The sequence below is a fragment of the Nematolebias whitei genome, chromosome 5 (genome assembly GCF_014905685.2).
Source record: "Nematolebias whitei isolate Nwh7 chromosome 5, NemWhi1, whole genome shotgun sequence".
In the NCBI taxonomy this organism is placed as follows: Eukaryota; Metazoa; Chordata; class Actinopteri; order Cyprinodontiformes; family Rivulidae; genus Nematolebias; species Nematolebias whitei.
The window spans coordinates 3,162,332-3,176,965 of record NC_056502.1 but is presented as its reverse complement, the minus strand read 5'-3'; the positions used below and the strand labels follow the sequence as shown (position 1 = coordinate 3,176,965).

The window sequence follows — 14,634 nt, the reverse complement described above, 5'->3', positions numbered from 1 at the left end:
AATATTCTGTAAAGTGTAAATGTGTCAGACACAACATTAATTCTTTAACACTGTTTGTTCTAACGGGAAACTCCGAGTTGGTATTTATTTTATTGCTTATTATTTTTAACTGTCTGCAAATAGGCTTACTCTGGGGATTGCATTTATTACTTAATTCATGTCTAAATGTTCTATTTTTAACGTATATATTGTTTATGAAATTCTTGAATATTGTTGTTAGTGTCTCTGTGAGCCACCAAACAATATTTATTGTATTCTGATTCAATGGCATTCAAGTTCGATTTTTAAAACAGTCATAAAGAGACAATTGTGCTGACGTGTACTATCTTCCAGAAGGTCCTTGCTAGAGTTTGTCTACACAACAGACTGATAAACGTTTTTAACTTATTCAATTTAAGAATGGCTGCTTCATTGTCCTGATATGCTCAAAATTATGTTTTGTCAAAATGAAAACAATGATAAGAAAGCCTGTTAGAAAAGTGTCATAATCAATGATTAAAAATGCACTATATTTAGTTTTAGCATCATTTAAATGACATTCATACAATACCTCCATCAGCATCAGTGCCTCTTGCACACAAAAACACAAAGATCCAGGTTAGAACAAACATGATTTGATGCTAAAATGTTAATGTCCACCTTAAAGAACAAATGATCTGCAGAAACGAAATCAAAGATCAGTCAACAGTTTACATCAAACACACAGTTTAACATATTAAAGTGTTTATCTGCAGTTACAGTATCAGACTTTAAGAGCAGTGACTATTACTTTCAATAATTTTGTGATATCAATTCAGTACAATATATAAACACATAAAAATCTACATATCGTCAACATATAAAAGAACATTTGTCTTTGTCTGCTTCGTTTCCAGATGTTTAGGTTTCGGTTTTTCAGTCAAATAAACAGGAACAGAAAAATCTTTAGCTACAACTTATAAAATATAATCTGTATTTATGTCTGTCACGTTTCCTGATGTCAAGATTTCAGTTTCTTGTCATTTAATGAACAAACACGATCTGAGATCGGAAAAATAACTTTACCAACAGAGTGACCTGTCACAAGTTACTCTGATACAATGACTTCAATGATTATTCTATAATAATAGTCTTTATACAAAGTAAATGATGCTTACCTTTTCTTGTCTTGTCACCCTTCTCTCTCCTCTTCTTCACAGATCTGTTTTAGAGACTTCCTGATGTAGCATTATGTTTTAAGGAAGCTTGTGGTTACTCTGTTGCACAGCAGTAAGTCTGATGAGTCATTGTATTTCTAATGTAAAAATAATACCTTTTATGGATATTTACGTTGAGTTTGAAGCTATTCTTATTAAATATTTAAAAAATAAAGTATGTTTGGTTGAAGGATTATTTTTTTTTGTCTTTTTGACTTATAGGCTGTGAAACGTTTGCTAAAAGACACCAAAAAACAAAACACATTTTCATTTATCGTCACTTCGGTTTGTACAGTTTTTGTGTTTTGTTGTTGGTGTTGTAATTCTGTTTTTTGCAGTTTGAGATACATTAAATAGAAAACTGTAAAAACTATTGTCGTAACTGCAACAATGTATCATTTACAGCTAAATATTTGCATGTTTTAAACCATGTTAAAATGAACTTGTAACAGATAGAACATGTTTTTACTTACAGATTCAAACAAAGCAGTTTGTTTTCAGCATTTCCTCATTTCACCAGTGAGACACTTCTGCCCATGTGTGCTATTCTAAGTCAAAAGTGTAAAAAAAAAAAAAGCCGTACTTCTTGATTTTAAAACTGGTCTTCGTTTTTTTCTTTAGGTTCCTTCACATTTATCTTTAGTTTATTTAATTCTACTTTTTAAAGAAGTACTAGTTTGCATAGATGTTTTTGTTTGAACCCTAAAAACCTTCAAGCTAAAGTTGGATGAGCTCACTTTAGTGTTTTTTTTTATCTCTTTGCAAACTATTTACACCTTTAAATTTTATTTTAATTTTATTATTTATTTTAATATACAGCCTTGGCATATTGTACTTGGATTATCTATGCTTTAAATACATATATTCATTTCACAGTCACACAGGCACTTACAAAAACAATGACCAACTACACAAATGGTGTTAAGCAGAATTGTAGAGGTTTAAAATTATTCTTAGTCTTCTTCCACAGCAGTATTCTGTTTTAAGAAAGAGTGGGTGTATAAGCCTGACAATGATACAAATCAGGCCCCTTTTTATTAATTTTGTTATTTTTGTCATTAGACTTTACAGGACAAAGACGTTTGTCTTCTCGTCAAAGTACTGGGACAAACGGTCCAATTTGGATTCTGGTCCAGTTAAGACCAGAGTTCTGTTAAGCCACAAATAGATTGCTTCATTTCACCAACTGTGTTTGTGATCAGTTGCCGACAAGTCAAGACAGATGTAATGAAAGAGACTGGCAACTCCTTGAACCCCAGGAGCCTAGCTGAGTTGGTGGCACCTCCATGTGGTCCTGGTCTGGACACACAGCAGAGTGTCACTGTTCAATGGTAAAGCTCCCAAATTATAAACGAGTTGCATCATCCTCTCAAAAAAAAAAAAAAAAAAAACTTAAAGGAAGTCATCATCCAATCAACTAAAAAAATCCCCTTAATTATAAACAGAAAATGTCATGATATGAGAGAAGAAGAGTTTATCTCTGGAACATGAACTGCTTTTATTGCACAACAGCAGGAGTGTACTTGTATTCAACTCCTCATATTTGCATCATTTTTATGGTACCTGCACGCTCTCTATGGCAACAGATATCTTAAACTAACTAGGACAATAAAGGTAAATCTCACACCATCTCCCGTTTTCCCTTAATTATTTTTTTAAAGAATAAAAGAAAGTTAGCAAGACACAAGCAACATTATAAATTTACTTCTCAATGCATGCATCTGAACATGACTTATGCTTTTTGTTGTGATTTGGATCCATAACAGTAAAACATTCACTTTGATATCAATGTAATTATTTTTGACAACTCTATTTTATTTTTCACAATACTCTGAACATACAGAAACAGTGCTTTCAGAATACAGGACATCACAATGTAGACGGCCCTCTGATAAGGGATTATTCTGAAGGAACACAATAAGTCTCTAAAAATCTAAGGGACACTTGTTTTTCTCAAACACCCTTGAAGTCATTCTCCTGTGCATGTTCGAGCCAAGGGGAGGCCCCAGGACAGAGCCTGGTGATGGTTGACTCATTGGTGGTTCCCGGAGAGCCACCACCCTTTGTAGTTGTACAGTCCTGCCATGGTGCGGCTGGAATGGTGCACTGCTGCTGCTCATCAGGATCAGCTGCCTGTGGGACACCCTGAAGGTGTCGTCTGTTTTGAAGGGTCACATTCCCATTGGCCATCTCAATGGCTTGAGTCTTTCCTTTTTGATAAATCCTAGAGTTAGGGTTGGCTTGGGTTTCCTGAGCCATCCCTTAGTTATGCTGTTATAGGCTTAGACTGCTGGAGGACAAACTGACCACATTCCCTCACTCTGCTGCTGTCTACTTTCTCTACTCCAACTATTTGTATTTGGTATTATTTTTATCCTTAATGTGCATTTATTTTATTTTCTCTCCTCCTAATGAAAGTTCACCTGGACATGCCATTCTGTGTGTTTTTCCTTCCTGTCCTTTCAAACCCCAGTCGGTCAGATCAGATGGCTGCTCGTCCTGCACTTAGTTCTGCTGGGGCTTTCTCCCTGTAAACAAGGAGTTTTTTCTTTCCACTGTTGCCATTGTACTTGCTCAGGATGGGAGACTGTGACAAAGTTAAGATTCAACACAATCTGTTGGCTTCCCTAGATACATAACTTTTACTAATCGGCTTTTATGATGTATGTAAATCTTTTTGTGCGGTGCCCTGACACGACGTGTGTTGTGACTTGGTGCTATATAAATAAACTCAATTGAACTGGATTAGTTGAAGTCCTGCACCTTTGTGACCTCTGCTCCTTGTAGCCTCACTGTTCCACCAGCCTCTCACACATCCATACTTTACTACAGCTGACTTTCATTCCTCTTCGTTCAAGTGCATACCTCCACCTCTCCGTTGTTTCTTCCATCCCTTTCCATTTCTCACCCAGATCACATCATAGTCTATGGGGATTCATACCTGATCTTATCTGTTAGTCTGTCCATCACCAGAGCAAACCTTCCAACGCTGCCTGGCTACACTCGCCCCTGCCACCACATCACAGCCTCAAACTCCCTCTGAAGCTCTTCTAGGTCACCCTATATTATTTATTTGGAAATAGGTGTTGATTAGATGTTTCCATCCTTTTGGCAACATCCACCACCATCTGGTCTTTTTTGTTCTTTGCTTTGACACCGTCACTTCTTCTGTTTCCATCACAAAGATGTTCATGCTGGTCTGCTTCGATCACCACTCACTCCTCCCTGGGAATACACCAGCACTTCACCTACGTCCTTCCAGAATTTATTTTTCTCCTCAAGCTCACATCAAACCTGTGGAGCATAACCACTGACAACATTCAACATTATCAACATTAGACCTTCTACTTCTTCTACTAAGTCGAGTGTTTTTTGAAAGAAGTGTTTAACAATTATTGAGCTGTTTTTCTATAATTTATCATATTTAATCCTGTGTTGCTGAGGTGGGGTCAGATTTCATATGTAGATGCTACAAGGTCAGATAGTCATACTGCGGAAAATGCTACTGAAAAATACTGAAACAGTTGACTGAAATATTTGCTAACAAGAAAAACAAATTACATTTCATTTTATTAATTTTATTTCTTGCCAATTCTACAGTTGGCTGGTCTTTGGCTGAGGAAAAAAAAAATCAAGAAAAGTGATTATTCATACAAACAAAATGCTACTGGATAATAGTTTGTAAAGCACATTAAAAAGTGTTAGCTTAAACCAAATGTCTGTTCAACATTAAATAAACTTGTGTCATGTTTAAAAAGAATGAGTGGAAACAATTTGTAGGGTAAAAAAAGATAGAAAGTTGCATTAAAAATCTGATGACTGCTGTATTGATCTAAGGTTGTTGGACCTGGGTGTCCTCCATATATTTATATTTATATCTCTCTAGCTCCATCTATTTATTTATTATTTTTTTTATTGTTATTTTTTTCTGTATTAAATGTTCCCAAAAATAACACTATCTTTATTAATTTTCTTTAGTTTTAAAACCACAGTGAGATCAAAATCTCATTTACAAGCGGGACTGTGGCAAAAGTAAACCACACCCATCATATGAGTTATAAAAGTCTCAAACACAATAAAACAACAAATTTTAACAATTTAATCAATCATACAAGGCAAAACAGTATTGAAAATAACTATTTAAAAACACTGACCCTGATCAATGGATTCATGTTGCTTGTTGTCAGGATATGTTTTAAAGAAATGAGATATGACAGTTTTGTTCAGACTGGAGAAGGTTCCATGTTGTTGAAGCAGCAATTCTGAATGTTTGTTTCCCTTTTTCTGTTCGAACTCGGGGCACAAGCAAAAGGAAAATGTTGTTGGAATGAAGCGCGTTGCAACGGTTTGGTCTTTGAAAGAGTGAACCAAAGTAGGAGAGTCTGGTTAAATTGAGTCTTATAAACCAAAGACATCCAGTGAGTGTCTCCGTGCACTGAGAGGAGGCATGTCAGCTACACAGTTCACAGTGAAGTGTGAGGCACATTGAGAAACAGTGTTCAGTGATTTTAAACGTTTAGCAGAGACATTCATGTACAAAACACCATAATCTTAAGAAAACACATTTGTCACGTTGTTGTCTTTTCAAACTTAAGCAGAACTTTAAGAATATAAATAGTTTTTTGACAGTTGCCTCATGTCACATTATTTTTTTTCTAACGTTAGGCCTTTAAAACTAGAACGTGTTACGATCTGGTGGTGGTTGAACTCAAAGTCCAGGCAGGACTCGGGGAACTCAGGAGGTAAGAATAATCGAGCTGATGTACATATGAAACAAAAACAAAAGGCTGGCATGGCAGCAAACTTACATGAAAACCAGGGAGACATGGAGGGAGGCAGAAAACAGGACTCCGTTCAAACCAATGCCTTGACAACAAGGAACACAGTGACGCACACTAACGACAGACAATGACAAACACCTGGGGGGAAGACAATCAGGAGCAGGTGGGAACGCAGGAGCTAGGACAGATCACAAGAGGGAGACACTAAGGAACACAATCCTCACAACAGGGGAGGTTTACAAACCCAATTATTTGGTTGGGTTAGAAAAAAGGTATGATTAGGGCTGAAATATAGTTTCTGTACAAAAGTCACATTGATCAGTGCAATGTAGGATATAAAATTACATTTTTGTCCTTACTGTATAAAGCAGGGAATATATGAAACTTTGTCATAACTAAAAGCATAACGTGTGAAAAATAACAGAAGGTTCAGTTTTAGAAGAACAGTCTCATCCCAGCCTCACAATACATTACAATTCATAGTGAATTACTTCCTGAACGCCTCCTTCCATTTCATGAACAGTTTTTCACCTTTTCCTCCTCATCAGAAATCTCCTTCCCATCTTCTTCCTTTTTATCCTTTCTTGTTTTAACTTGTGCACATTCTGTCTCAATGTTCTCTCTCCTCTTTGGCGAAGAGTGTTCAACGTAAAATTCAAGTTTTTTGGCATACTTTGTCTGCTGCCAGGGGCAGCACGGTGGCGCAACTGGTAGAGCTGCTGCCTCTCAGCGAACAGGTCCTTGGTTCAAACCCCGGTCCAGGGGCCTTTCTGGGTGGAGTTTGCATGTTCTCTCCGTGCATGCGTGGGTTTTCTCCGGGTACTCCGGTTTCCTCCCACAGACCAAAAACATGCATGTTAGGCTGATTGGTAACTCTAAATTGTCCCTAGGTGTGAGTGGGAGAGTGAATGGTTGTTTGTCTCTATGTGGCCCTGTGATGGACTTGCGACCTGTCCAGGGTGTCCCCCGCCCCTCGCACAGTGATTGCTGGACATGGGCACCAGCGACCCCCGTGACCCAAAATGGAATAAACGGGTAAAGATAATGGATGGATGGATGGATGTCTGCTGCCACCGCTCCGATCTCAGCAGCATCATGGACCTTGAACTAACCATCTTCATTGCTGCTGATCTACAAAGAAAAAGACAACTTGCATCAGCTGTATAAAGCAAAATATAAAAACTAAAAATTTAATAAATATTTTTTTCAAGGTAATATGCACACTCAGTGTCTCTTAACATGCATTCAGTCAAATTATAATAAGCTAATTAAATCAGTTGTTTCAGTTACATAAACTGTAATGCAGCTAAGAAAAGCAGCTGTGTCAAAAGATACAATTGTCTCACACACACTCATTTTAATAATGATTTCCTTCAAGATAAGAAAAGAAAAAGGATGAGAATACTTTGAGATGCATGTAGTATCTGAAATGATTTTACTCTCTGGTACATTTTGACCTTTAGTATATAATAGGTGTACGTTTAGGTTTCATTGATAAATTTAACGTCAAAAGAATAATCCAAAATATCATGATTAGATTCAATAAACATGTTGTGTCACCTTGAACAATCATTTCTATATTGTTATCCAAATATACAGAGTTTTGTTTTTTCCTGAAACAAAGAGAGAAAATATGCAGCAACAGATTAAAATGTATAGATCTTATCCACAAAAGGCATTTTGAAAATATGAATCCGATATGAGAGAGTACCTGTAACATTTCATGACCAAACAACAAGTAATAGCTGAGATGAGAATTCCTTTTAAAGAGGATAAAATAACGTGTAGCCACGGAACTGAGGAGGTTTTGGAAGGATCTGCTAAGAGAAGAAACAGAACAAAAACTAAATTGCTACTGTACAATCAACTTCATGAATATGGTCAAAACAAAGAGGATACAAACAGGAGATTTCCAGCAGGAAATGATTTTAATGAAAGAGACACTTTGAACGTGTACTTCAGAATGATAATTCAACTTCTAACGTGAACAATGGACATTTCTCTCCATACATCAAACTTTAATTTGACAGTTCCTAACAAGTATCTTTGGAAAATAAAAAAATAATAAAAGTATTTCATTTGAACACCCCTCCCCCTCCAAACGTGAACATCATATTAATTGATCATTTTGCAGATTGTCTACATTGTTTGCTGATATATTTTTAATGCAGTGAGAAACGGATAAATTAAAAAGCAATGACACCAAGGACATGAGAAATATTAAAAATTCTGACCAGCGCAGTCATTTTGGATTAGTTTAAATGTTCTGAACATCCCGTTTACAACAAACCTACTTATATAATCAAGTACAACATTCTTACAAATTACTGTTACATTGGCTGAGCTGTTCAGATGTTGTGCAGAGAGTCCAGCATCTCCTGCTGTCACATTAAGGATGGACAAAGATCTAGTTCTTTTGTCTTGCTGCTGGATTTCCGTAGTGTTATAAATTTTAGTTTATTTCCAAATTCCATCTTAGTCCATCTTAAAACTGAAAGTGGTAAACTGTCGACACTGCAGTGCAGATTTAGATCATCCCCCTCTTTAACAGATGTTTTACCAGTGATCAGAGGCTTTTTTCTATTTGTGGAGTACATTTACAAAAAATATTTTCCCTTTATATAAAATTAACAATAATTTGCGATGCAAAAAGGACTCCAAAGTAGATGCTGCAATGTGTATTTTCATTAGTAATAAACAACATACTATTTGTTATTTAATAAACTTCTCTTTAAGTACATGTTCATTCTGGTTATCAAAATTTCGCTTTGACAGAACTCACAGCTCACGTTCAGCGTCACAGTCTCTTCTGTTACTGCGCCTCCGGTGAAGCTGACCCTACAGGTAACGTTGGTGCCGTGGTGTTCAGATGAAGGGTCAAAGGTCAGAGTTGAGCTGTGTCTTTGTGTGACTGCAGTCAGATTCTCAGTGTGGAAGTCAGTGATGTTTCCTGTGAACTGAGAGCTGTTCTCTCTCGTTCCTCTCCACGTCCAGGTGATTTCAGGACGAGATCCAGAGCAGAGACCAGGAGCAGTGCAGGTCAGGGTGGCCTTCTGTCCCTCCATCAGAGGAGGAACCTCCACTGTGGGTTTCTGACTTAGACCTGAGGAAACATGGTTCATGCGTTTGAAGGTTTATCAGGAAGTGATGTTCACTCTTGTTGCCAACAGAGGTCACCAATATTCAATAATGACTTTATTCTTTAGAGTCCATCCATCCATTATCTTTACCGGCTTGTTCCATTTTGGATCACAGTGGTCGCCGGTGCCCATATACAGCAATCACTGTGCGAGGGGCGGGGTACACCCTGGACGGGTCGCAAGTCCATCACAGGGACACATAGAGACAAACGAGACAAACAACCATTCACTCTCTCACTCACACCTAGGGACAATTTAGAGTTACCAATCAGCCTAACATGCATGTTTTTGGTCTGTGGGAGGAAACTGGAGTACCCGGAGAAAACCCACGCATGCACGGAGAGAACATGCAAACTCCACCCAGAAAGGCCCCTGGACTGGGGTTTGAACCAGGGACCTGCTCGCTGAGAGGCAGCAGCTCTACCAGTAGCGCCACTGTGCTGCCCTCTTTATGAGTCTAAAATCTCAAATTATTTTTATACACAAAACAAAAAAGTCAATATATTTATATTTGTTGCAGCTTTTCTTACCTCTAACAGAAACAGGCGGTCTTAGATAAAATGTTATGCCACTTGTTTCATCACCTATTAGACCATTTACTCTGATTTGATACGTTCCAGAATCAGACTTCTTGAGGTCATTAATGATGATGCTGCAGTTCAACTGGCTCACATCTGGCTCCAACAGCAACACTCGTCCTTTAAACTCTGACTGAACTTTGTTCGGGTTGGTGTGAAATATCATGTCAGATTCCACACATTTAGTTTTGGATGCGTCACATTTGAACCAAACTATATTTCTTGGTGTGAAATAATAAGAAGGGATGAAAGAGCATGGCACCACAACACAGAGTCCAGCTTCTGCTGTTATGGTTTCATCACTAAGAGTAATGCAGTAATATCCTGACTGTAATGTATAACAGTGTTGTTTTGTCCTGGCTGATGCATCTGTTAATTCAAAGAAAAACACAGAAACAATTCATTAAAGAAACAGTTAATTACTACATATCAAAATGAATTTGTGAAAACTGGAATTATTCTTTTAATATTCTGTAAAGTGTAAATGTGTCAGACACAACATTAATTCTTTAGCACTGTTTGTTCGAACTGTAAATGCAAATCTGTCAATATTTAAGTCTTTAAATAGGATTGCTCTTTTTTATTACTTAATTCATATTTCATTCTTTTCTTTCCAGTCTTTCCAGTCCATTCTAATAAGTAGATGTCCTAAATATATCTGTTAGTGTCTCTGAGAGACACCAAACACATTTTGTTGTATTCTAATACTAAGGCAATAAAGGCTCTTTTTTTAAATCTACAATAACAGCTTTTGTGCTGGAATTTACATTTTATTCAGAATTTAAAACAAAAATAAGGTGTTTATCATAAAGTCCAAGACAAAATAATCTAAAAGTGTGTTCTTTAAAGTATTGTCGCAAATGTTTGAGAATTTATGTTGTGAATTTTTTTATTATATTATGGCTGCGAACATCTTTCTGTAATGTGTGCACAGAACATTCTCTTGTCTCGGCCTGAAGGCCAGCTCGCCGGCTCGAGGTGCCTCACATGGTGTTCAAGTTCAAGTTTATTTGTTTATTTATTTATCCATTCATTTAAAAGAAACAAAGTAAACAAAACAAATTCATCAGAAAGAAAAAAAACGTTGAAAAGGGTGCAGAAAGAAGATAAAAAATTCTTATATCTGCCTCTTATTTAAAAAAAAGAAATATATATATATTTTTTTTTTTATTTTATTTATTTTCATTTACCCTTTATTTATACAAGTAGTCTCATTGAGCCACGAGAACTCATTTTCAAGAGAGACCTGTTTGGGGAGCAGATGGTGGTTAAGAGCCTTGCTCATGGGCCCAGGGTGGGGCGAATAAGGGCGAATGTGGGCGCTTCGCCTACCCCACACACATTATTGTCGGTACCGGGGCTTGAACCGGCAATCTTCCCATCACAGGCCCACCTTCTCTAACCTCTGCGCCACCACTCCCCCTAATATATTCAAGTTGGTTTATTGTCATTGTCACCACGTGTGGTACATGAGGTGGAATGAAATTATGTGCAGGGTCCCAGTTACACCCAACAATAGCAAAAATATAAAGTGTAAAAAGAAACGGTTTACATGGATCTAAGATATAACGAACGCCAAACGTTACGTGAAAAGATCTAAGATAAGCGCTAAACACTATTAATGTGAAACAATGCGGCTAAACAACAGCAGCCCGAACATGAGTCTGTGGTGAGCAGATGAGGATGAATGAATACATCAGCATGAGATAATCAGCAGCATGGATAATCAGCAGCACAGATAAGTCACATCACCAATATGACACCATGAGAGCATGCCCAAAACATTCTCTCATCTCCAGCTGGAGGTCAGCTAGCCTACCGTGGATCTGACTGCAGCTGGCTATGAGGGAACGCCTGCTGGACTCTGCTGCTGTTAAAGTCTGCAGCAAACTCTGTTCGATGCTCACATGATCCGTGTGTGTCGTCTGTTTTGAATGAGTCCTTGCAAGTAAAAGGCCGGTTTAAAATCTTCTTGTTTCCTCAGAGTGGCTTGAGTAAGTAGATAATACAAGGATATTTATTTATCTAACAGCAAACAAATGCAGTAACGCATGTTAAATATCCATGGCATCATATAAATACTGAGTTGAAACAGAATATTCTACCCGAGTCAGCGTTGGTGCCTCCCACAGAGAAGAGCAGAACTGTCCAGATGAGAGCAAACATCTTTCACCGTATCCCTGCACAGAAAAAAAAAACAGAGAAGCAGATGTAGGAAAAACATCAGTATCAGTGGGAAAACAAACAGATGTTCATATCACAGGATGTGGAGTTTCACCCTCCAGTTGTATCAACACACTTTATCAAGAGGTGTGGTCACGCTGGCTTTTCACCACCTTTTGGCCGAAGTTTGTTTAGTCACAACAAATTAACACATTTTTTAATGATCTTTCAAACTCTACCAAAAAAAAAAAAAAGTAAAATAAGTGGACACAAACAACATTTAAGTTTTATTATTCAGTGTCAGATCACGTTTGATAATTGCATCACATGTGAGCATGTGTTATTTAATCCAGCTTAGAACTAAATCTACAGTCACATTTTACTTTTATCAACTGAACCACCTTTAAAAACTGAAATAACACGGACATTTTGTTTTACAGCCAATAATACTAAAATATATGAAAATTAATGTTTTACCTTGTCTCTCTTGTTGTTCTCTCCTTTCTAAAGTTTCTTCTCTGAGGTTTCTCTTCCTCTTCTCTCTTTATTCCGTCTTTGTGCAACTTCACAGTTTCAGTAAGTTTCTTGCCACAGACCTGAGGAATGTTCCTCCTTCTCTACGACAGTTCTGCTTTGTAAACTTTACTATATATTTATTAACGTACGAATAATTTCAGAATTTCTCAACATAACTTCATTCTCAGTCTGAACGCTCTCCAACCACTTAATGAGGCAAACCAAGTAATTTGTTTTTTTTAGAAACTATGATTTTTTTAAATCTATTTATTTTTAAACTAGGTGGTCATTTAACAAGAATGCCATCAGAACATTTGGCACTTTAGATTTAATATTTTTGCATCTTTAAAATCAGACTAATGAGCACATTTGGAGAAATGTGGTGTTTAGCGTCTTTTTGGAAGACACTTTGGTAAAAAAATAAATAAAAATAATTAATTACTTAATGGCTTAAGGTCACCGTCCAATCAGAAAGTCAGTGTTTCAGAAAAATGATAACTTTATTTTCCTCACAAGTTCTTTGTATTTTTGTCTTCATGTCACAGTTTATGTACATTTTTTCCACTTTAGAAATCACAAATGTTACATTTAATATTTTCACAGTGGTCTGAGGTGAAAACAGAAATTTTTGTCTGTAACAATCATGGATTATATATCTACATATTAAAACTGAAGTTATTACGGAGCAAAGCAGATGCAAGACAACACGACAAACTGCTCATTTCATTTATGATTGAGTTTGAAAAGCAGAAGTTGCAATAACTTGAGCCATATTTGACATCACGCAGCACAAATGTGTAATGTTCCTTTGTTGAAAGGTGTGGCGACAAGATGTTTTTAATGCTCTGGTTTTGTTTGTTTGACCATCACCAAGATTATGCAAAAACTACTGAGCAACAATTAAAATATTTAACAAAATAAGACAAGTTATGGTGAAATGGCCTCGGAGGAGGGGCTGCTGCTGCATTCTTGTTTTAGATAAGAAGCAAAGAGGGTCTACAAAGTAACAAACATTTATCCACAGTGTTTATATCACTTTTAAAAAGATAAAAAAAAATCCCAAGTTTTTCTAAGATAAAATGAGCCTCCACCATGACATCGAATCAGTTTTACTTGTAGAACCTGATGTAGACTGGAATTAAAATAAAAGTTTAATACCAGCAGCACTTCACAGCGACGATTAAAGTAGCATTTCTTGAAGAAAAGTGTGTCACCTGCCAACGTGTATGGCAAAAACATTTCTCAGAAAGCTAAAACAATTCGTTAGTACTCCGAGTGTACGATAGAGAAGACCTGAGCCAGCACCGCATGCAGCTTCTGTTCAATATCTGTCAAATGTATGGAGTTCTTGTCGTTTGTGTTTTTGGAAGGAATAGTTGTCAGCCATCGTGAATCGAACCGACTCCAAAGGTTTTTCCGTTGCAAATATATTTTAATGATTTTTTCCATCATGATCAGCTTCCGTGTGTAGAACCCAAAGTGCAGGAAGACGAGGAGACTCCAGTAAAAGAAGTAAAACGTTTATTATGATATAAAAATAAAAAAAGGCTGTCGGGGCAGCAGACTTACTGTAAAGGAGGAGACACGGAGGGATGAAGAAAACATGAAGCCTTGGAAGGGACAAGGACAATCCGGAGACACTGACAAGACACCAAGGGACTGAATATATACAGACACTAACAAGGTGAAATAAAAGGCACCTGCGGTGATTAGGATCAGACACAGGTGCGACAGTGATGGAACACAGGAGGAGAAATGTTGGAGGAGGGACAGGTAAACATGAGGGAAAAACACAACATGCAGGACCAGACCCCAGAAACCCCACTTTAAGTACTAATATATATATATATATATATATATACATACATATATATATACATATATATATATATACATACATATATATATACATATATATATACATATATATATATATACATATATATATACATACATATATATATACATACATATATATATACATACATATATATAAATACATACATATATATACATACATATATATATATATACATACATATATATATATATACATACATATATATATACATACATATATATATACATATATACATACATATATATACATATATACATACATATATATACATATATACATACATATATATACATATATACATACATATATATACATATATACATACATATATATACATATATACATACATATATATACATATATACATACATATATATACATATATACATACATACATATACATATATACATACATACATA

The 14,634-nt window shown here is 36.3% G+C and overlaps 1 protein-coding gene and 1 long non-coding RNA gene across 2 annotated transcripts in view; both read right to left on the bottom strand.

Moving 5' to 3' along the window:
- Positions 1–14,634, bottom strand: part of LOC119409615 (thrombospondin type-1 domain-containing protein 7A) — a 351,078-nt gene that overhangs the window by 173,778 nt on the left and 162,666 nt on the right. The window lies entirely within an intron of this gene.
- LOC119409227 lies at positions 10,018–12,357 on the bottom strand. The gene is made up of 3 exons (XR_005186776.1): positions 12,315–12,357; positions 11,780–11,854; positions 10,018–10,043 (listed from the first exon to the last, which is right to left on the bottom strand). It is a non-coding gene; the product is annotated as an uncharacterized LOC119409227 (long non-coding RNA).